This window comes from Nanorana parkeri, unplaced genomic scaffold (assembly GCF_000935625.1).
Source record: "Nanorana parkeri isolate BGI_ZX_2015 unplaced genomic scaffold, ASM93562v1 scaffold288, whole genome shotgun sequence".
Lineage (NCBI taxonomy): Eukaryota > Metazoa > Chordata > Amphibia > Anura > Dicroglossidae > Nanorana > Nanorana parkeri.
In genome coordinates, this window is record NW_017306556.1 from 926,974 (window position 1) to 951,887 (window position 24,914).

Sequence of the window (24,914 nt, forward strand, 5' to 3'; positions counted from 1 at the left end):
CACTGTGGGGGCGGGCGGACCCGACCCTCTGGCAGGCTACTCACTGCTGTTCGGCCTATTCTTATAGATGCCGAACAGCAGTGAGTGAATAGCCGAATGCTGCTGCCCTCAGAGGGACCGAGCAGAACAGAAAAATAGTTTAAAAAGTTTAAAAAAGTAAATAGAAAACGATTGTGCGGAGCAAGCAGTGACAGCTAGCTCCACCCAATAGTTTCCTATTGTCCGGCGGCTCTGCTGCCGTCAATAAAAAATGGGAAAAAAAAACTCTCCCGGGCACCCTGCCTGGGAGCCTCCTACTCCCGGCCGCCCAGGAGAGAAACACTGCTGTGTCTTTCTTTTTCTTTATTCTGACACGGAGCGATGTCAGAATAGAAAAAAAATTCCCATTGGAATGCATTGTTACATTCCTATTGGCTATTTCAATTTGCAATAGCCAATAGTAAACTAGCATTGTACCCGCCCTCTGCTGATGGACCTGATGGAGAACTGCAGCGGAGGGCGGGTACAAACATAGTATTGATTATATGCATCACAGGCAGTTCCATGCATTGGGGAAATGTATGAATGCCTTTGTAACTAAATTTTTAGATGCAATGACAAATTGTCTTGCTAACTAACCACACAAAGTTGTGTCTCTGTTATGCATGTTTTGAAATCTCTGCACATATTTTGTGAATTTTTTTCTGAATTTCTCAACTGTGTGGTATTTGCATCCAGCATTTTTTACACTAAAAGACCTCTAAACTATTGCACATCCTAGAAGTGCTCCTGATAACTTCTTAAAGTATCGCAAAGATAATTCACCATTACATCCTCACATCAGATGAGCACTTTGGCGCTATTCACCTGTCCTTCAGGAGGTTCTCAGCAAGCTTGCGATAATTTAGAGACAATTTAGGGACAATTCTCTTTATGAAGGTATTTAGAAATGAAACAAACTAGAATAATACATCTGTCTCTGTATCCACTAGAAATCAAGGATACAACAGTTTAAAATATGCTGATGATGCAGCCAAATAAATAAATCCTCCCATTGTATAAATTAAGACATTTTAATTAAATGCCTTAAATTTGTTAAGTTGTTAACATTTATGTGCATGCATTACCATAAGCATTCAAATGCACACCGACTAATTACATACAATGGGCCACCAATGCCCATTCATAAAAAAATGATGCACCTGACCCTCAATGCACATCAATTCACACACCATTAAATACATGCATCAAGGCAAAATATAATTTTTTGGTGTGCAAAAGCTCATTGAGGAGGAAATAACGGTTGTTTAATCGTTTATTCTTTTTTGCCAAATTTAAATATTGAACATTGAAGGATTACAGAATGAAAAAAAATGTGGAAGTGAGAGCAATGCTGCTTTAATCTACACAGTATGTTATTTAAGCACAAATCTGGTAAAAATGGCATGATCCCCATGACTTATTTGGCCTAGAAACAATAGCACCCTCTGCATGCCACGTGAGGAAGCTCTACATTGGGTCATTTTCTGTGCACCAGATGTCCTTTAGGAATTTATTAGTGCTCATGAAATACAAGTTTACATGGTGAGCAAGTATGTATGCTGACTGGAGGAGAAATCTATATTTTCATGATTAGATTGGTGGTAATGTCCAACTGCTATTCAATATGTATTACTATTTTAAAACATAATGCAAATAATTTTGTGTCTGCTTTTAAATAATACTTATAATTGCTGTGTAACTGCTACATTACCAAACTTAAAAGTCATATAAGTTTACAAATGGAAATGGTTTTAAATTGTCAACCCCATCAAAATACCTCTTGCAAGAATATTGTTTGAAGTTCAAATGAAGGACTATATCTGAATAACATCAATACCCTGGAGAACTTTTGGCACCTGATAGTCACTCCAAAGGTTTTACAAATGTTTTCTTCAGCAAAGATGGCAAACATCATAAGGCCTTTTGTAAATATGTCTACTAAACTCTTTGTTTGAATAGAAATATTGAACTCCCACTATTACTATTAAATACACAAGAAGATTATTCCAGATTCTTTTATTTGATCAATGCTTTTTGTGTGCTATTGGACTTACTCATTTAATACAAATAAAACCAGATTTAAGTGGATAAATAATCTGCAATAACTTAATCTATTGGAGGTTAAATAGAAAACAATTATGAATTTCTCTGTTTCATAGCTATATCAACATGCAACCCTACAACTTGAACAACATATAATGAACTAAAATACATTTATTTCACACCGTGCATATTGCATTATTTTTTCTCTTTACTGCCTGATTTTAACTACAAAAATATTTAACAAACACGTTTTTTCCCCTTATTTAGTTGTACTTATTGAGAATATGTGTCTTTTAATTTAGCAAAGGTTAATTTGGTAAATAATCCAAATATCTTTTTCATGTTAAATTTTGTATACACTTTATTGAAATTCAAATACTGACACATATACATAATTATTCGTGTAAAATTTGTGAAAAAACATATAACTGTAATACTTTAAGTGACATTAAAGTCATTTTTTTCCCCCTCACCCCATGTTAATGTTAGCACTTACCTTAAATGATGTCTCTTATTCCGATCTTCTTCTTCTTTCCTGATGTTGTCATCTGTCCCTCCAGCGGTGCAGCGGCTCTCCGATCCAGCGCTGACTGCTCTGTCTCTCCGATCCAGCGGTGTCTGCATGCGGGTGCACGCGTCCATACACTTACCTTGCATCTCTGCTCGTCTCCCGGCTGAGAATTTGAACTGTGCATGCGCCCGCCCCAAGATGCTTTGCGGCTGTCCGAACAGTTTCATTTTCTCTTTGGCGGGAGCGCACAAAGAAAAAAGGTAGGTTTAAACCGCTGTTTTAGCGGTTTTTTTTTACTGTTTGCCTATATCTACTGCTTGATAGCAGTAGATATATGCAAAAAAACCTTTAAGGAATATCCAGTAAATGTTATACATCATTTGTATGTATGGGTCACTGCAAGTATACTTCTCTACCCAAGAATAATATATTATAAGATGTTTACTCCATTTTACTTCATTTTTGAACTTGGATGTTCTACTTCACTAATGCATTTTTTTTACAGCATACATTCCGTAATGCAAATGCATAAACACACTCTTTATGGGGTTCATTTATAAAAGTTCTGCCCGATGCCGTTCACACACCACTAGCACCCTACATGATGCTGATGTTTATAAGAAATATAGGTAACTTGTAGCAGATTATTCTGTGTAGATTAGCCACATACACTCAGTGGCCAGATTATTATAACCACCTGACATTTGTAGGCAAATTAGCTATAATTTCGCGCTGAAGTATCTAGAGGGCCAGACCATTATAAATAGGGAAGCAGGTTGTTTACCATGACAGTAGACGTGATTTTGTTCTGAAGATTTGGGTAAACATCGCGATTTAACAGCCTTTGAACGTGGGATGATTGTTGGCGCTCGGAGCCATGGAGCGAGTATCAGCAAAACAGCAGAATGCGTTAAATGTTCAAGAGCAGCTGTTGTTAAAGTGTTTAAAGACTGGACTGTCAGCCAAAAATCTGTGTCTGAACGTGCGAATTGTGGCCGTCAGCGACTAGTCAATGTTAGGGCAGAACGGAGAGTGGCAAGACTGGTACAAGACAACAGAAGGGCAACAGTGCATCAAATTACTGCAGATCTTAATCATGGATCCTCTCAAATGATCTCTGAATGCACCGTTAACCGTACACTGCATCGTATGGGATATGGAACCCGAAGGCCTGTTCGAACACCTTTGCTGTCTGCAGTTAACAAGATAAAACATCTCTTATTGACACAGGAACACAAGAATTGGACAGTCGAGCATTGGAAAAAAGTAATGTGGTCCGATGAATCACATTTCCAGTTGCATCATGCAGATGGCAGAGTGAGAATATGGCGGGAACAGCATGAAAGCATGCACCCCACATGCATGAGTACAACCCTTCAAGCTGGTCGGGGCAGTGTTATGGTTTGGGGCATGTTTTCCTGGCATGATTTGGGCCCTTTAATTCGTGTGGAACAAAGTCTGAATAGCACAACATACCAAAGTATCGTTGCTGATCAAGTTCATCCTATCATGTTGATGGCGTATCCCAATGGAGATGGCTTCTTCCAACAAGACAATGCGTCATGCCACGGTGCTCGTATTGTGCAGGAGTGGTTTCAAGAACATGAGGGAGACTTTACCTTGCTTAGGTGGCCCCCACAATCACCAGATCTCAATCCAATTGAGCATTTGTGGGACGAAGTTGAAAGAGCCATCAGGCAGCTGGTTCCACAACCATCAAATCTCACGGAACTGGACAGTGCTATTCATCAGGCGTGTCAGATTCCTCGCATCACCTTTCAACATCTCGTGGAGTCAATGGCAAGAAGAATCGCTGAAGTATTGAAGGCAAAAGGTGGCCCAACGAAGTACTGATGGGGTGGTCATAATAATCTGGCCACTCAGTGTATATACATATGATTTGTCAATTTTCTAATATGTATTCTGTATAATGTGTGTTGCATAATGTATATTGTAAGGGTAGCATGCATATGCACCACACAGGAGTATCAGTTTTTCCACTGATATTATTGTTCAGCAAAATATAGATAAGATTTTATAAAATGATAGATCACAACAAGGATGTCACATGGGGCTAGATTATTTGTATGTATGTTGGTTTTAAATAGATTGAATTAAGTTGTTTACAAGTTCTTTTATACATATATGAGGTCCACAGTTGCCATGATCCTTTCAGTTAATGAATGCATTATGTAAATATATTGCAGTGCGCCCTTAAATTTGTATTGATATTTTTTCACATTAGTACTGTGGTGGGCATGACAATAGCCCTCACAGACCCAAAAAATTTAACTAGGCAATGTCCCCACCGGCCCGTGGCTAACTGCTCTCACCAGTCAAACTCAGCGGCTCCAGGTATGACTGCAGCAGCTCCACAGTACCGTCACATGGACAAACATCAATACAAAATTAGTGACAGAAAATGTGCATGTACTATCAGGCAAGCCAGATGTAAAGCACCTCCTGGAGCCACTGAGTTTGACCGCTTAGAGCAGTCAGCCATGGGCCAGGGGGAACATCACCCAGTTAAATGTGTTGGGTCTGTGAGAAGCATATTGGGGTCCAAGTTGTATCTGTTTTCTTACCTGTGCATGCTGTCGAGTGCACTGTGGAATGCGAGTATAGTATAGAGTATAGTATAGTTATGATTTCACTGTATGTACTACTTTGATTTTTATCTTTGAATGCTAATTGGACGTCAGTGCCCTCGGGCCATACATATAATTATAGAAGATTGTAGAAGATTATTGACCCTATTAAGAGAGGAAATGTGCTTCTGGCCATGTGCTACTGGACATGTGCTACTAGTTTTGGTCCAATGTATAGGTGAGCAGTTTTCGGTTTCGGGTGTAGCACTGCACTGTGAGGAGACACTGTGAGGGGATACATGAATGCCAGTTTCAGAGTGTTTGGATACCTGAGCAACACTACAGAGACTTTGGATCAGTTTTGGAATTAAAATGGGACACTATATAGTTGTGGCTTATTCACCTGGCTTGTTTTCTTTTGAGTTTAATTGGTAATAGTATCACCTAGGTGTGTTTTGAAGATTATATGTTTTCTGTGAAACATTCACAGTGATAACTGCTATAAAATAGAAGTGAATAACACATTAGTACACATTTTTTTTTTTTAACATATAGGAAATCAGTGCCATCCCTGCTATACCCCAAGCAGAACTTTTATAAATGAACCCTCAAATGTATTCTCTAATTCTCTGTAATGCAACTTCTGCTGTAAATGTTACTTAATTTATGACTTCTAAGTCAATTTAAAAAAATCCAAATTCAATAAACTAGATATATAGTAAATAATGTTGTAACCTACATGATAGAATGAAGCATCTTGCCGTTTCTGTCCCAGGGAAGGTCTGAAAAAAAGACAGAATTGCATTTTAAAGGAATTGTAGATAATTTTGATAAATACAGAAATTCAACAAATTCACCCTTTTTGAGTAACAGAAAGAGACATTGCCAATGACTACCATAGAAAAACATTAAAGCTGTAACAAATACCAGAATTTAAGAGCTATCTTTATTCAAAGTGTTGCCTTACTGAAGTTTATAAAGCATATATTTCAGATGTCTAAATATTTAGGATTTCCCTTTTTCATGCACTGGAGTTATGTTCTTGCAGATTATATATGTCAAGACAGCTCTAGACTATTTTTAATACATATATTCTTATTCCTTTGATGTTTGTGGGATACCTAATGTGTACAGTGTTTACAGACATACATATAGGCTAACTACAAATACTGTAAGTACAGGCTGAATGAATTATTTTAATTATTTTATTTCCTAATACATGTTTACTTCTTCCATAATTAACCTTATTACTGCCACAAAGGAAATGATATGTGGATGGTTGTTACTTACACATTGTACTTCTGGTGTCTATACAATGCAGATCAGGGACAGTCTCTGATCTGCAGATCACCATCACACTGCTACCAGGGGAGATATTTTTGTTCAAAGATTAGAGGATATCTCAACACCTATATTTTTGTTGAGACATATACTCATTTGTGGCCACCCTGATTTTGATAAAATATTATAAAATAGTATCTCTTGGATTTGCTCCTTTAAGCAATTTAATATTATAGTCCATGCAGGCCTTAGTTATCCCAATGTGTTTCCATCTGCCTAGAGCACTGTTTGTTCACAGTACATGTTAAAGTAATTTACTTCTGACTTAAATGGTTACTCAATCAACTGCAGAATTTTATCTCAGAAAATGTATTTCCAGGGGGAATATAACATTGTCAGTTAGGTCTAGAGGCACACAAAGTAAACAGCATTACTCTTTATTTGTAGTATGACACTTCCAACTTTGTATTTATTTTATTTATAATGTACAATAATTTATGTTGCCCTTTCACAATCACTACCAGTGCATATAGAAAAAATGTAAACTATAGGTTAAGATGATATTATTGCCCCAAACTACACACAAACATATAAACAACACATTTGACTTTTAGAATCAGTCATAGGCAATGTCTTGCCAAAAGGGCTAGGTTTACCAAAATAAAGTAGTACTAAAGGCTAGATTTCACTTTCTGCATTAAGTTAAAAAAATACCCAGTACCATTCTATGTCCCCCACACTTACCTGTGGTCATTTGTCACCTCCACCGGGTCCAGGAAGATTGCAGTGTTCCCAGAACTTACTGGCTGTGGGAAGGGTACTGAGGGCAGAAGAACAATAGACTCCTTCTGCTGTCAGTCCAGCTTTTAGGAAACAAGCAGTGGAGGAAGCCGGGGTGTGGCTTTCCATGCGCTGTGTGTGTGTGTTTATGGATGTGCACAGCTAGGTGCAGGTCACAGGCATAAATGCACATGCATTCATGTATCTCCTTGACACATGACATGGGTGTCTCCTTCAGCAGCCAGCTAGATGAAGGAAAGAAAAGAAATAGACACCGGCACTCCAATAGTAAATCGATTACGTCTATTTATTGATGTGCATCAAAGGCAAAAAAACACACTTAGTGCGACGTTTCGGGGACACACATGAACCCCTTCATCAGGCAAAACATGCATTACTTTGACAGTGGCCATCCGTCGACTACTGAGCACCCAGGATACTTTGTTGGACGTGCGGTCAGGAGTGCAATGGGAACATGGACTGTAAGCTAGCTGAAGGAGACACCCACAAACAGGCAGGAGGATTAAGTGGTTGGAGACCAGCTGCAGGAGAAAAACTAATTTTAACAAGAAAAATGTTAAAAAAATGTACGGTAAGTGTGGACCTCCTCATCTTAAAACAAAACAACAATGGTTTAATATCACTTTAGAGCAACCTGCTACATTTTTAAAACTCCAAAGAACCATGGGAGCAAAGGTATCAATCAGATTTTCTTTCACCTTCCTACTAGACATGTGCACTGCCAACAAATTTGTTTAGTTTCGTTTCGCTTTAAATTTGGATTTGTGTTATTTCGTTTTTCGGGATTCGGGTGTGAAAGTCAATTCGGATTCGGAATTTGGATTCGGATGAAATTCGGTAGCGGTAGTTCGAACGTTCGTTTCGTTTTCTGTTCTTATTCGTTTCTTATTCATTTCGTTCGTTCGTTTGCAGCAAAGTGACATTTGAGGGGGAAAAAATATGTTTCTCCTTCTCTAATGTCACTTTGCTCCAACGAACGAAACGAATAAGAAATGAATAAGAAACGAATAAGAACAGAAAACGAAACGAACGTTCGAACTACCGCTACCGAATTTCAGAAATGGAAATTCGGATTCGTTTGCATTCGTTATGTCTGTAATTCGGAATTCGGATACATGCGAATGTCTGAAAATTCGTCCGAATTTCGATTCGGAACGAAACGAATCGCACATGTCTACTTCCTACCCACCATAGCTGTGGCAATTATGAAGGGCAGCAAAGGTGTATTATTCCTCCATCTGTCTTGCCTCAAATGTTTGGAACATTCAGCAGAAATAGTTTGAGATCCTGGATAAAATGAGCATGGCCAGGAACACATGTACTTAAGATTTATCACATATGTAACAAGTCATGGGTGGTTCGACTTCAATTTGTTCTGAATGATCTTAACCTTTGAGCTAGTCATAAGGGGGGAGAATTTTTGGAAGTTTTGGCATAATTAGGGTTTCTCACAAAGCTGCCAAAGGCAGCCTAGTGAATAACCGAGCTGTAGTGAAGTGAGCCGAACAACGTTTGGCTATTCACTATGGCTCAGTATGGCTAATTTCAGCCGTACATTGGCTAAAATCAGCCATACATCGTCTGCACTTTGGTCAGCTGAACATGCAGAGCAGAAGGCAAAAGGACTTAGACTCATCCAACATCTGGATTGGCTAAGCCAAAGCTTCGGCAGCTCACTTGCTGCCGTTCGCCCCTATTCACATCAGGGCCGAATGGCAGTGAGTGAATAGCCGAAAGCCACCGAGCAGCATTCGGCTTAGCTATTAGGAAAATGTTTTTTTTATGTAAATAAATAATACATTTAATACATAATATATTTAATGAAGATTTTTTTTTTAATCCAATTGGGCAACGCTAGCAGTGACAGCTAGCTTCCCCCAACTGGTTCCTATTGGCCGACACCTGCTAGAGTCTTTTAGCAGGACCCGGCCAATGAATGACAACTGGACGGAGCCGGCTGTGACATCACGGCTGGCTCCACCCAGTTATTATTGTTTAATGACAGATCAGTGTCCCTGGATCATTTGGGGACGCTGATGTGTCATTACCACTGGGCGGAGCCAACCGGCTGTCATTTGAGAGGCGTACAGCATTCGGCTGTCACTTCGGCCCAGTGGAGTCAAAACATATGCCTTCGGCTCGGCTGAGCCGCCCGGCCACCTTCAGGAGTTGTATGGGCTATAGTGAATAGCCCATACAGCAGCCCTTTGGTTGGACTGAACCGAAGGGCTTGTGCAACCGAAGCTAGCTGAAGGATCAGCTGAAGCTTCGGTTGATCCTTTGGCTAGCTTTGTGAATAGACCCCAATATCTTGAACTTTACTTTCTTTGCTGCAAAGAAGTTTCATAACATTGTAAAGTTTTGGTTTGACATGGCGAAATTTAAAAAAAAAAGGTACCTGGAAAAATGACTGCTTACATTTAAAGAGTATTTAAACCCAAAAACAAAAATGTACTACATTGTAGCTTACCAATTCTTAGATGTGGTGACTGCTTTACTTTTCTTTTTTTTAGGCTTGTTATCTTTTATTTTTACCTGGTGATCTAGCTGGCAAGTCTGGTAGTTGTTAATTCCTTTAACAGACCAAACTGTTCAGCAAAAATGGCAGAGGGGTTGGGACAAACCATGTAAAACTGACAGAAGTTCTTACAATGGTTAGCTTTCATATATTTATTTATGTAAAAGCTATATCCCAAAAGGAAAAAAAACTGTCCTGGTATGGCTTAAAAAAGTGTTAGCTGGGGTTTTACTTTCCTTTTTTATTTTTTCTGTTAAGTGAATCTAAATTTGCTTAGATATGCTTTAAGGAAGCAGACCTTTGAAGAACCTTTGCCACATTCATAAACATATCTGACTGGGTTTCCACTGTTTACATTCTTTACTTCTTCATTTTACAAGTTCACTCTTGTAGAATGATTGTTAAAATTTGATTGGTTGCTGTGTTTATGGACAGTTTCAGCACTCTCCCTTAATTCTTCAAATCAATTTAACGTTAAGGCACTTTAAGTACAGAAATATACTGATAATGTATGTATAATGTACTTCATACTAAAACTAAACCTCAAGCAGACCATATGTTCTTTTAATAATTTTTTTAACAATATTTCTTATTAAAGTTTTACAAACGTTACAAATAAGAAATGTATCTGCAGTACAAGTTAAGCACATGAAAGAATATCATCATTACAAAAATGACAAAATGCGGGAAAATTGGAACATGGGAGGGGATACTAGGTAGTAGAATGAAGAAAGATAGATATAAAAGTATTGCTTGCCAGTGGCAATATTGGGGGAAAAGCCAATGACAGAGAGGCAATGGATCAAAATGGTACCTTGCATGGTACATGATCAGAAATGAAAGTTAAGATAGTAAGATTGTACACAGAGGGTCATTTAGCCAACAAGCCCAGTTTTTGGCAAAGATCTTCCCTCTGCAGTGTACTTTGGCAAAAATATATTGATATTGACCATGGGTTTTCAGGATAGCAATAGTCTCGGATAGGGTCGGAGCAATAATCTGTTTCCATTTTCTGGATAAAGCCAATCTGGCTGCCATGATATTGTGAGTAACAAGAGTATGTTGGAATGGAGGCAAGTCCTCAACTCCAACACCTAGGAGGGCCAATTGGGGCAAGGGAGGAGGGGCATAAGATTGAGTAATAGAGAAGATGAATCTAAAAATAGCAGCCCAATAGAGTCAGAGGGGGTAATTTACTAACCTAAACACACGCACGCACCAGGTGCGTGTGATTTTCACACAGCAAAACGTATTTATCAACCAAAAAGTCTCTAAAAGCATATTTCCACTAATGTCATATATCGAAAAATCATGCACATAATGCATATATAATGCTGCTTCACAGTTTAGACAAAAATGGTTAGCTCATGCATTTACATTCCGGCATTCATCAACACAAGCAAAACAACATAGAGCTAATTTACACAACATCACCTTGCAATTCATGCTTGGCTTTGCACAACACACCTGCTGGGTGTGTACACACTACAAAGGTGTTTAGATTCCACCCATAGATCATGCTGGGGGGAACACACTACAGAGGTGTATACATGTTCGTGGTGTGTTTATAAGGTTAGTAAATAAACCCCAGAGACTCACAGGTCCACCAAATATAATAAGGAGATCCAATCTTTCCAAATTGCGCACAGGGGAGAGGTAAATGGGAAGATCCTTGCCAACTTCTGGGGAGTATAATACCATCTAATAAACATCTTTTGAATTAATTTCCAATGGGCGACACATCTGGATGTTTTTAAAGGCAGTGCAATTGTTTGATACCATTGAGTCTGGGTTAGAGTAATAGTCAATTATTTTTCACACCATAGCATTGATGGGAGTTTTTCCTCAGATATTGGTTCAGTAAGGAGCTTGTAGAAAAAGGATATCCCTTTAAAGATACTAGAAGGATTGTGAAAGGAATGGAGAATTTTCCTGATGTAATAATTTTCCTTAATCTGTATAGTAGCCAAATAGTGCCAGAGCCGAATGTATTTGTACAATTCTTTGGGTGATATAGAAAATTGTTGGGATAGTTTCTCAAAGGGCAAAAGAGAGCCATCCTGAAACAGTTGATCCAGACAAGATAGTCTATGAGTTATCCATGGAGTGAAGCACTTCTTACCAAGTATGACATCAATGGTGGAGAGAGGTAGGTATTGTAAAAGAGAGCAATAAGAGGGTGGAGAGGTGGATGCTAGGGAGGACCACAGTCTAGTTACAGCCATTACTATGTCTTGGTGAGTATGGTGAGATGCAGAATTCAATAATATAGAGCTAAACAGGGAAGGCAGATCCTTCATAAAGGGAGTTGCTTTAATTTGCTTCCAAAACTTGTCCAAAGAGTCCAACCACTAATGTCTCATTTGGTCTAATATGATAGCTTCATAATATTTTTGAATTTCAGGTGCTCCTAAACAAGCTTTGGGTTTTGGATAATAAAAATAAACGTTTGATATGCGTTTTTTTTAATCCTTTCCAAATGTACATGTCAATGGTGCATCATAGGAGTTTCAAGAAGGAGGGTAAAATAGGGATTAGCATAGCTCGAAAGATGTAAGGGACATGAGATAGAATAAACATTTTAGAAAGTGCAATTCTGCCCACCCAGGAGGATGGGGGATATGATATATCTTTGCATATAGATTAAAACTTATACAAAAGAGGTAGAGAGTTAAGTTTAAAAAGGTGGGAGCTGGGAGTAGCCTGAGTAATGCCCAGGTAATTCAAAGCATTAGATGGGGCCCACGAGAAGGGAGTAGCAGCATCAATCTGCTGGGGCATATGAGAAGAAATATGGATCCCCAACATCTGGGATTTTGTATGGTTAATTTTATAAAAAGAGATCCACCCAAACTTTTAATCATTTTTTAAAATGCTTTCAAATCTTAATACATTATAATGATAATTACAAAAACAGTTTCTACATTATATAAACAGGTATTTGAATTGCATGTGACAGTGATGGCCTTTTCATACATATTTAGAGAACAAAAAACTAATATATATCTATATATCGATATATATTCATATATATTTTTTTAAACATTCTGATTTTCACTAATCTCTTATTTTCAACCAGTGGACTGGTATTCTGGTAGTGGACTTTGTCAATGAAAAAAAAATGTACACGGGGAAGGTCTTTTCATACGACTTTAAGTGTTACATGCAAAGTATACAAATCTTTACAATTTAAAGGATGCTTACAAGCTGTACATGATATTATAAAAAAAGCACCCTTTTCAGGGACAGTCTTAATGACAGCATATTTTTGGCTTTGACCAATAGAAGTAGTAGCCTAAATGTAGAGTAAGAAGCCACAGGAAAGATTCTTCCCAAAAAAAATAGAGCTAAATACCTCATGTATGGGTTGATAAAACTAAGGGCCATGATTTGATGGCAAAGATTGCTAGAACCCTGTTTTTTCAGCACTGCAGTGCATCATTTTAAAAGGTAAAAAAGTATATGGTGAGTGCACAAAAACACTTCAAACTGCCATCCTACATTCCAGTTACATCCCTCAGGTATGGTTTGTTAGGGAATGGCCAGTAGCAGCAACATCAAGGATAAATGTGGAAATACAAGGTACAGGTGAATTTTTTTCTCTAAACAAATTAGAGCTTTCGCCTTCATCTACAGCTGTCTAAGAACTAGTGAGCAGCACCACAGTTTTGCATTAGCTGCCCCCTGCTTAGACTGTGGCTTCATTTGGAGTGCTGACAGGCACAGAACCATGCTCTTTTGCTCTGCTCAAATTGCTTCCTTATTTAGCCACTGTCAGGCCTCTCCCAGAGAAGAAATAGAGGGGTCGATTCACTAAGCTGCCATAGGCAGCCAAGTGAATGACCAGCCTGAAGCGAAGTGAGCTGTTCGGCTATTAACTTCAGGCTGGTACGGCTGATTTCAGCCGTATATCGGCTGATATCAGCCATACATCGGGTGGCTTCGGGTCGGCCGAACATGTTGAGCATGTTCGGCCGACCCGAAGTGCAGAAGGAGTTCGACTCAGCTGATCCAACATCCTCCGGCAGGCTACTCGCTGCTGTTCAGTCTCATCTTATAGATGCCGAACAGCAGTGAGTGAATAGTAGACATGTGCACTGCCAAAAAATTTGTTTAGTTTTGTTTCGTTTTAAATTCAGATTTGTGGGAACGAGCAGAACAGAAAAATCGTTAAAAAAGTAAAAAAAAGAAAAAAATAGAAAATGATTGTGCGGAGCTAGCAGTGACAGCTAGCTCTGCCCAACTGTTTTCTATTGACCGGCGGTTCTGCTGCCGTCAAAAAAAAAGGAAAAAAAAATTGGCCATAGAAATGCATTGCTAGATTTCTATTGGCTATTTCAATTTGCAATAGCAAACTAGCTATTGCAGCCGCCCACTGCTGCTGTCAATCACTAGAGGGGACCTGATGGAGACCTGTAGGTCACCTCTGCTGATTGACAGCAGCAGTGGGCGGCTGCAATAGCTAGTTTGCTATTGCAAATTGAAATAGCCAATAGGAATCTAGCAATGCGTTCGTATGGTGAAACTTTTTTTTTTTTATCCTGACATGGCTCCGTGTCAGAATAAAAAAAAAAGAAAAAGCAGCGTTTCTCTCCTGGGCGGCCGGGAGCGAGAGACTCCCAGAGTGCCCGGGAGAGTTAGTCTGTCTGGAGAGAGTTAGGGTGTCTGCCAGCTTCGGCTTTCAACGTGGCTCAGCCGAGCCGACACATTTGCCTTTAGCCCGTACAGCAGCCCTTCGGTTCTACTGAATCGAAAGGGTCCTGGGGCCGAAGCTAGCCGAAGGTTCGGCCGAAGCTACGGCTAGATCCTTCGGCAGCTTCGTGAATAGACCCCACAGACTTTTGCATGACTATGATCTTCTTCTGTGTGCAGTGTGTCCTGCTGAAAGCTGCTTAAATTACTCCTTTAGTAAATCAACTTATTAGTGTTACAAAACAGTTGAATCTGTAAAGTTTTTTTTAAATACGTTTCTAAACTAACATTTCTTATCTGTAGATTGTGATAAGGGCTCGATTAAATATAAGAGTAGTATTAAAGGGTGTATATACTAAGGAACAATTTATAATTTTGTTGTTGGGGTGTGGGATTCTTAGTATTAAGAGCCATTTCATGAGTGGGGTGGAGTTGGCTGTTTTAGTAAAGAACACCATTTGTTTAAGTTTCTGCATATTTTTTAGTTTGTTCTCAGTGCTGGGAATTCCAGACAGAAAGCCACTAATGCCAGATTCCTGGTGAAGAGAACTAATTACCTGCCATGCAAAAACACTCTACATTGCCTTTTCAGCAAATCAGTTTCACTTTTTCTGCCATTCAATTTCAATAATTTGTGTAGGCGGTTCTGCTGTTTTTCCAGCATAATAAATCTAATATTGTAGAGCTGTTGAGATCAATAAAGCAATATGTAAGATAATCTTAGCTTTTTTATTTTAGAATAAAATTCTTCACAGCAATTATTAAATATAAAGCTTGTTCTGTGAAAGGAAAGAATTTAATGAATGAACTGTATATGCATATGATACACCGGCTTGAATGACATGCCTTACCAGGTAAAATTGGGAATGTAACAAATTACAAATTATATTTCATATCCTGCAATATGAAACATACTGATGAACCAGCAAATTTAAATGTAATGTGAAGATATGACACTAAAAATATAAAATGGCTGGCCTTTTGATATGCTGTCGAATTTGTCATTAGACCAAGATTTGCTATTTAATTATAATGCTATTTCATTGATAATGCTGCATGGAAACACCATCTCAAGCATTTCAGTAAAATAATATTAGAAGGGCTAGTAGAGTATCAAGCACACACATTCTTGTTTTCCCAGAGCAGCCATATTTCATTAAACTGCACACAGAGCGAAAGCCATCAAGCGTAGTTAGCCATCCTCATCCTTGGGTAAGGTAATTATTAGCATGATTTTTTTTACACTGTGCTTGCTGAAGAGGAAAATGAAGCATACTACTTCTCAAGTTCCATGCATGATGTGCTAGAAAAAGCAGCCGACCAAGATCAGATTTGAGATTTATATCTACTGTATAGGTGACAAAAATATAATATAATTTTAAAATACAAAATGTAAACAATTATATTCTCTTATGTTCTCACATTTAGACACACATACAAGTGAACCTATCCAATAAATACAAACTACACATGAATTGACAGGGCATACTGTATGTCAACATGATCAAATTGCATTACTGTGCAAAAAGTACCTCATAAAAATAGTGCTTTTTTTCTAACTTCCCAGCCTAGGCAGCCTACGTCTGATGTTCTATGGTTACCAATCAATGCTGCAAAGAGCCTAATACTTTTTATCAGCAGTAAAACAAAAAGAGAATTGAATGACTACCCCATGTACATAAATAATTTCATAAAAGCTTTTAATACCACACAATTAGGCATGATGTTTGGGTTCGCCACCACCATGAGTTTACAGTACATACAGTGGGTTTGAAAGTTACAGTACTGGCAAATTAATGTGGAAATTCACCAGAATTAACTCCTTGTAACAATATTGCACCACCTGGTGTTTGAACATAGGTTAGCTGCCTTATAAGAGCGGCAATGTGGGATTTGGATAAGTCAGCCCACTTACTATAAAAGGGTGTGGTCACAACAGCTACATTGACAACATGCTTTATCTGTGTAAGGAAGAGCGTAAGGGGTTCTACTGACAAATTGCACAGAGAAGATTAGTGTAGGCCTTGTGGACACTGGCAGGTCTGTTAAAGTAGATGTAAACTGAATGTCATCTAGGTGGCAAAATGCTGAGTATCTTAGTGAATTGAGGGGATTACCAGTTGATCCTTTGGTAAATCTCAAGAATGCTGATGTACTGCAGCCTCTTTACAGCATGTCTCTGTCCACATGCACTACAATGATAATAGGCTCCATGTGTCTTTTCACAGGGCCTATTTTTAAATGGTGACAACAGTGGAATGCCTAAGAAATGTGCATCAGCACAGCAGCTTTTAGTTTCCTTTGGGAGAGCCTGTGACAGGGTAATTTAGAAGGAGGAGATTGTGGTAGACATGTTCAGAACATTGTCATTTCATAATAAAGTGCCTAAACAAAGACCTTTATCTAATTTTCATCTGCAGTTTTTTTTCATGAAAGCTAGCAATTAAAAAAACAACTTTTGAAATTATACTATCATGTAAAAGTTATGTGAGATTTTACTGACTGGCTTTTTATCTACTTTAACAAACTATGCTTGAGTTCTTTATATTATAGTAGTGGGCTACATGCTCTTATGTGCCTTATCTGTAGTCACAATATAAAAAAGATATAAAACAAATATAAATAATTTTATAGAGTTCCCCACATCCATTTTCTGCTGCCTGCCCTTCCCCCTACACTGTGGAAGGGAGGGCACCGTATGCAGCCTATGGCCATAGGTTTTCCCCCTGAAGCTATACCTTCACTACCCTGACATACATACATTTTAAAAATACAGCTGGCTGCTGAGTGCCTTGGAGCAGAAGAAGTATGCAAGTAAAACAGAGAGATAGCAAATGTACCTTATCTCTGATGTGTGCAGCCCAACCACATCATTAATATCAAAACATACAGAAAAAAATTAAATAAAATAAATACAAATTAAAATAAAAAATAAAAAGGGTAAAAAAATGTGTCTGGAAATCTGGGGCAACCCAGGTCATTTCCACTAAATTATATGGGAGGGGTTGCAGCAGAAAGAGTTTGGACAAATGGGGACCAGTGGGGTTGTAGGTTTTATTTTGCAACTGCAGATGGCAGCTTATCCCCAATGTACACTGTGACCTCCCTTTGCTCCCTTTTCCAGCATGTCATTAATCTTCCACTTTTACTTCTCCTTTAGAGATGTCTTGCTCTTCCCTCCTTGCCACTCTAGTACAGTCTGACACATGTTCATATTGCTCACTGGAGTCCAGCTTTCAGACAGCACCAGCTGCAGGCCCTTCAAAGGATGGTGCTGCTGCATGACCACTAGGGCTGCAACAACTAATTGACATAATCGATTATAATCGATTATTGAAAAAGTTGTCAACTTTTTCAATCATCGATTAATCGGCATCCGATTGGTTGGCCCTGTTCACGGCTCCACACACGCTGCACGCCACACTTCCTCCCCACCTTACGCTCGGTGCTGCCAGACCCGCCCGCATCCACACTCCACATGCCGCACCTCCTCACGCTCACCGCCCGCCCACAACACCGTACCTTCCCTGTGTATGTTGTAAAGTAGCCACCACTCCAAGATCACTCCCATGATAGACTATAATTTCAATACAAATTAGTAAACTAAATGTGAGACAATAGTCCATCACAGGAGCAAGCTTGGAGTAGTGGCTACTTTACAACACAGACAAGGACCATGGGGAACAAAAGTAGCCCCCCTCCAGAAGGAAGGACAGTGCAGTATGAATTCAGAGATGATTTGAGGATCTACATCCGAGTGATACACAAATAAGCTACATTTGTATTAATAGTTAAGGTACTCAAATGCATTTTTAAGATTTAACAACTGAGTTTTGTATCACTTTAACCAGTTGACATCCGCGATGTTAAACCCCCTTCCCATCCAGGCCATTTTTCAGTATTCAGCGCAATAGAGAGAGGTCAAGGAGAGATAGAGAACCAAAGGTGAGCTGTGCATAGCTACAATTAGGGATAAGCCTTGGGTTCCACTAGATCAAGTCATAGTCAGTTTTAGGGTAACCAAAAAAATATTATATTTTGGGTCTAATACTTCTGCTGGTTGAATCTTTTGATTGCAGCTGATATCAATCAAGTGAAAATAGACTGGGGTGCTGCTGCTGTCTGTAGTTCCTCAGTCAAAAATACACTGTAAAAAGTACACTGTGACAAAGAATAAACCATGTTATTTCCAAGGTACAATATACTACCATTGATCACCAATGTAAAAGGGAATAACAACAATGAGGCAAAAAAAGCTACCTCTCAGATATGAAAGGGTTGGGACTTCTTTCAGGTTTCTACTGCTGGATACAGTGTGAAATAGTAAAATATTTTACTATCAAATAAAGAATCACTGATCTTCCCATTTGATTTACTAAAGGTTTGCACCTCCTGGTTGGAGTTGAGTGCTCTCTATAGCTCTTGTACTAGGTTTATTTTGTCATCTGGGACTACAAGAGAGAGCGTTCTCCATACTTTCTGTCCTGGTGAAATAAAGACATCAAGAAAAACTATGTAATGAAAATAAATACAGCAACCAAAGTCTGAAAGAAGTAAGTAAACTAATAAAAGTGTTTTTAATGCACCCTTTTGGAGAGAGTCTATTTCCTTCCTTTAAGAAGGCCTATCCACATTTGGCTTTGACCAATTTGCAGCTGTATGTTGGCATGGTCCACTTTGGGAACTTTTCTGGGAAGTGTCAGTTCGTATAATACATTGGGGTCTATTCACAAAGCTGCCGAGGGCAGCCGAGTGAATGACCGATCAGAAGTGAAGTGAGCCGAACACTGTTCGGCAAGTAGCTGGCCTAGGTTTTTTAATCTGTTTCATCTAAAACTGCTGACCTTATAGATCACTGGTGCTATATGCTGGATCAAGGGTTCAAACTGAATACTTTGCTGTACAGCTGCTCTCCTTCTCACTCTTTGTTCAGCATCTCTGCTGAAAAACTCTTTAAATACCATTAAACCTAATATTGATGATAGGCTGGGAGAATATTTAATAATGAAACATTTTGGGTAAATTCACAAGATTCACAGAACGAGAATGCTGGTAAAGCAGCCTCTAGGAGCAGCTTAGGAAATCATGACTCACATATTTACATTTAAAGCTCCCTATGAATTTTGGAAAGAGGTGGAGCCTGCTTCTAAATGAGGTAAGCAGCCTCTAAGGCCTGGTTCACACCTGTACATTTTGTAGCTCGTTCAACGCTCTACGAACGCTCTACAAAACGCTCTACAAAACGCTCAAACATGAAAATCCCATTGTTTTCTATGGGTATGGTTCACACCTTGCCGTATTTCAGCCCGTCTGAACGCGCTACAAAACGGCCTACGCCTGAAAAGGTACATGAGCTTCTTTGCGGCGTTTTTGTCACGTGTTTCCATTGGGATACAGCCAAGTAGCCCTCGGAAACGCGCGTTTGTCCCGCGTTTTTTTACGCGCGACAAACGTGCATATTTGATACGCCTAGGTGTGAACAGAGCCTAAGAGAAACCTGTTAAATCAAAACCCATTCAACACTCCCCTTGAAAAAAACAAATAAGGAAATAAGTACAACAAAAAGCATCCACTGCATAAAATGTATTTTAAACATTCATATGGGATACACACTTAAACATACAGCAGGAAAGTCAATATTTATACAATGTTATTGTGAAAGGAACTGGACAAAAACTGAGCTATCCTGTTAATATTATGTTTGGTCATATTCAGTAAATAATGCCCTCAGCTATCAGTGAAAAATCACTACCACCAGTCAAATTTAATTCACAAGCCACACCAATCTAAGATATATTATTGCTGTGTGCTATGTATGTAGCATTTTGTAGTTGGTACTTAAAACCTTGAGCTATTTTACTGAATAAGCCTATTGATGTTTTCTGTTTTCCAGCATCCTGTTTCTTCAAGATCAGTGTAATAAAAAATATAGTTATTTATTTTGTGTTTTTGAAAAGCAGCTAACCTAGAGATGAAATAACTAAAACCTTTTTTTATTTTGAATAGAGTAAGATCATTGTCAGTGTTTTTTGCCATCTGTGTCTACTTATTGAGATTCACTTCCTGTCCTGTATCTTTTCAATGTGATAAATATTGCCTCTTAGACAGTTGTCATGGGAGCAAGTATTCCCACTGGAAGATTTCCCCTCTATTCCTGTTCTGGTGCGAACCCACAATTTTGAATTTACCCTCACTTTCATTTCTTGTTGCTTGGGGACCAGGACTATAAGAGAGAGGGAAACCAGACAACAATAAAAACATTACAGGTGGTTCTAACCTCTCACCACTCTATTGAGATCTACAAAAAACTTTTGCCTTTAGTTATACTTTAAGCCAGGTTTACTGGAAGAACAAAAATTGATTTGTAAATGTTATCTGCTGTGAAAGGCTTTTTTGTTGAAATGCTGTTATCTGGTCCTAGATTCTAAATCAGTACACTAGAGAAAAATATTTTCCTCATCATTTTCTCTACAGTAATTACAAGGCACTATCCCATGTTTAGCAAGATAAAATATTGATAAAGATACAACAGTCAAGAAGACTTTTAATACATTCATTTTTAAGGAACATTGAAAATTCAGCATTTACAGGTTCTATGCTGTAAAACCTTTACAGGCAATAAAACCACTAGTAAACTGCAGCTACACTGTACTTCGGTTGTTGTTTACACAGTTTAATGGCAATGAAAGGCACCTAAATTATTAGAATGCAAGCTATTGTTGACACTCAATTTGCAATTTCTTTATTCACCAAAGGAAAATATATTGTTAAGGCTGTTCTGCTTCCATTGCCTTTATGTCCCAGAGTGCATCATTAGCTTATCTCTTAGATTCTCAAGAATACACACACTTAAGTGTCTGAGTTTAATTTGCTCTTGGGAAAAAGTATGCTAAATAACCATCAGATTACGCCTTCTCAGGCGAAATTGTGCTTGGTGGCTATAACATCCGAAATTAAAATGCAATGTGATTATCTTAGATAATGTGTTCAGGCATTCACTACTTTAAAGCATAATAGAGTCCTAAAGTTTGACTAGGTCTGCAAAAAACAAAGAATACACTTATGAGAACTGGATTAGATGTTAAATATTTAACTTTGATGTAAATGCTAAATGAATAGGGATCAAACATTTCTAAGAATGACTTGGTAGTAAAGCAACAATTAGAGCACTACCAGAAGCATTCAGTCTTAACAATTAAGTTCAGTGTTATATAAATTGTGTTTTGGTTAATAATGATAAACAGCAAAACAAATATCTTTAAATCTGCTCCATTCACATGATCTTCAACTTTACCTTTGGGCAATTTATATGATCTCCTACAAATATCAAATCTGTTCCACTGGTAATTCACAAGATCTACCACCTTATATTGGAAAATCCACCTAGAAAGGCGTTTAAATTAAAATTATATGATGGAAAATTGTGTTTTATTGAGGTATTTTAGGTAAATTATATATATTTTAATTAACTACAGCAGATTCAACATCTTGAAGCAGACAGCAAGATGAATGACTTTAGAAAAGAAAACCAGTAATCAAAATGAAAACTGTTCATAGAATATATACTTTTGGGAACACATGTTTTAGCAACAGCCTACAGCTCCCCTACACAATATTTTTCTTCAATCTCGGAACTCTTTTCTCTACCTTGTGGTGTCAAGTTGTAATTGCACATATGAAGCAGACCCAGAAGCCAGTACTAATTCAGAAATGTCAACAACCCAGCAAGAGAACACAAAAAATTAAAAAGGTCAAATTTATATTTAGAAGCATGTATCCTTTGTGCCAGAAAAGTAAAGGGTTTTTTAATATAACAATGTTTACAACTTGTTTAGGGCACATTAGTCCCATTTCCACTGCAACAGGTCGCACGCAAATGAAGACAAGCTCCCTGCTTTCCTGTATTAGTACATAATGTAGTCATTGACCATTTGTATTGATTAAAGAGGCAATAAAACATTTATATGGATGAAGTCCACTGTATGTGGACATTGTGGATCAGTATGAAAATGTCTAAGTCTGCAAAGGCAATTTTTTTTGTTTTTATTAGATCTTTCCTAGCTATCAAAAATATTCTGTTCTGGGCACTATTGCATTAATTTATCTTTTAATTTTTCTTCTTTATCTTCCCCCCAAAAAAACAACACCCAAAAAAACTACAAGGTCTTATTTTCTTTAGCACCACCATTACAGTTATATACAAAAGTTTAATTCGTGTAATTTATTTGCATTTTGGAAGTCTGGTTTGAGGCATACTAGAGAACATACAACTAGCCTTTCATCTCATAAGATGGTACTTCTAAAAAAACTTTTTATTTTTTGAACAGCAACAACTCTTTTATTTTACTATTTTTCTTTTACATTACATTACTGTTACAAACGTTTGGTTTCATTAGTATATGTGTCCATGCTGTGGCATAATATTCTGCAAGAAAGCATGTTAAAGTATGGCATAGTGAATATTTATCAGCCCAATTCAGCATCCTTATTCTCGTTCTTCTTGTTTGTCTCTTCTCATTCCCCACAAACACCAATATGACCCTAGGTAAAAGTCTTTAAATATGATACTCCTTAAGGACTCATATGCACACATATGTGCATACAGCTGTACAGCGCTGCACACAGCTGTACAGCGTGCACGTACATGCAGAGACCTGAGCCCGGCAGGGCTAGTTGTGCATAACTGCGTACAGTCACCTGTACATCTCAATGACAGGATGCAGTTGGATGCATCTGCAAAGTGCATACTCTTGGATACAGTCTGAATCCAAGGGTGTCAGTCCATACCAGCACAGATATGCAAGTTCAGGTCGGCATGTAGCTGCATGCAGCAATAATCTGTCATAGAGATGTAAAGGTGGCTGCACAAGGCTACACACAGCATCTGTCTTTCCTGAGCATAGGTCTCCTCATGGATGTGCACACTGTATGAATATGCATGTCCATGTGAATGAGTCCAAAATCCTGAAGTATCTCTTTTCAGCAATGGCCTAATCACCTTGAACCAAATAAATGAGCCAGGTGAGGAGATATTCTTTTGACTATTTTGGGTTTTATAGATTGTAGTACTGCCAATTCACTGGTAGTTCTTGCTGTAAAAAGTGATTTTAATATGTTGGCATCTGAAGATAAAAGTATACAATATGAAGTGTAGAATCTGTCCACAATACACAATACACTGTCTGTTGATGCTGTTCAAAAGGAAAGAAGAAACTGATTTAAAACATTTTGGGGCATTCTGTGCGCAGAAGCATTGCTGTTGTAATAAGAGATGAGATAACAATTTTGAGTAAGTTAGAACTCTTTAAAGATTGATTGGTAAGCACTAAATAAAAGGGCAGGCAAACTGGTTTAATCAGCGAGTGAACAACAAACCAGGAATCCCACGCTTCAAGGGCAATAATTGTGTGACATAACTAACTGCCCTTGAAGCAAATAATATATTTTTTTTTATGACAGAATCCCTATTAGGACAATGATGTCGCAGGTGGTCGAGATTCTAGCCCCATATCCTTTGTAACATTAAAAGCAGTATCCGCACTGGATCCAGCAGGGTCACAAAAGACTTAACAAATTCACTAATGTATAAATCATTGGCAAAGTGGATTGTTCACAACTCAGTCATCTCTAGATGTGAACTGTGAAAATAAATATGAGCATTCACAATGGCAATGCTGTGCACAGCCTAGGGGTTTGTCACAGGCAGCCACTAATTACTATTCACTACTGCAATGCAGTTATAAGATACTTGTGTTTTTTGACACAATGTTAGCTTTAGGAAAGAGAGAGTCTTGGTGTCCTACAAAAAAAAGTCTGTTACTTTTTAATGTTAAACATAACACAAACTGAAAAGTCTTTTCTAGTCTTCTTTTTAGGTGACATGCTCCAATCCAGGCTGTTTCACAGATCTGGTTTATTATTTCACTTTTATCTCATAATTAATATTAATTAAAGTGCTTGTTTACAGACATATTTACAGGCATATTTATATAAGAGCAGTTCCATGACTAGATGGCAGTGCCCTTTTTGCATACATTGTAATGTAAGGAGTAGGGAGTGGTGATAGAAGACTAAGGAGAGATTTTCCTTCCCCTTTTCTTACCCTGCTCACTTAGTTCCACATTGTATAGTGTGCAATCCATGCACTTTGAGTGTGTGCTGTTGTAAGTAATCTAGAGAACTCCCTTTGCATGAACCTTTTGATATCACACGGATGTAAGCAGCTTCAAACTAAGCAGTGCAATTCACATTAGCACTGGATTTAAAAACAATTTCAGTTGAGTCAACAGCAAGGCGGGTAACTTACTGCAGGACTACGTGTATGGTGGACAAGGCTTAAAGGCACAATCTGGCTATTTTAAAATACATAATAAGGGGATTATATCAAAACTGGAGCAGACAGAATCTGGAGCATTTGCACATAATAACCAATCAGCTTCTATCTTTTATTCTCAAAGCT

The 24,914-nt window shown here is 38.2% G+C and overlaps 1 long non-coding RNA gene across 1 annotated transcript in view; it reads right to left on the reverse strand.

Moving 5' to 3' along the window:
* Window positions 1-5,900: 5,900 nt before the first annotated feature.
* LOC108787859 overlaps window positions 5,901-24,914 on the reverse strand; it is a 131,128-nt gene continuing 112,114 nt past the window's right edge. The window contains exon 3 of the long non-coding RNA XR_001941297.1: window positions 5,901-5,945. This is a non-coding gene — a long non-coding RNA (uncharacterized LOC108787859). The remainder of the gene's footprint in view (window positions 5,946-24,914) is intronic.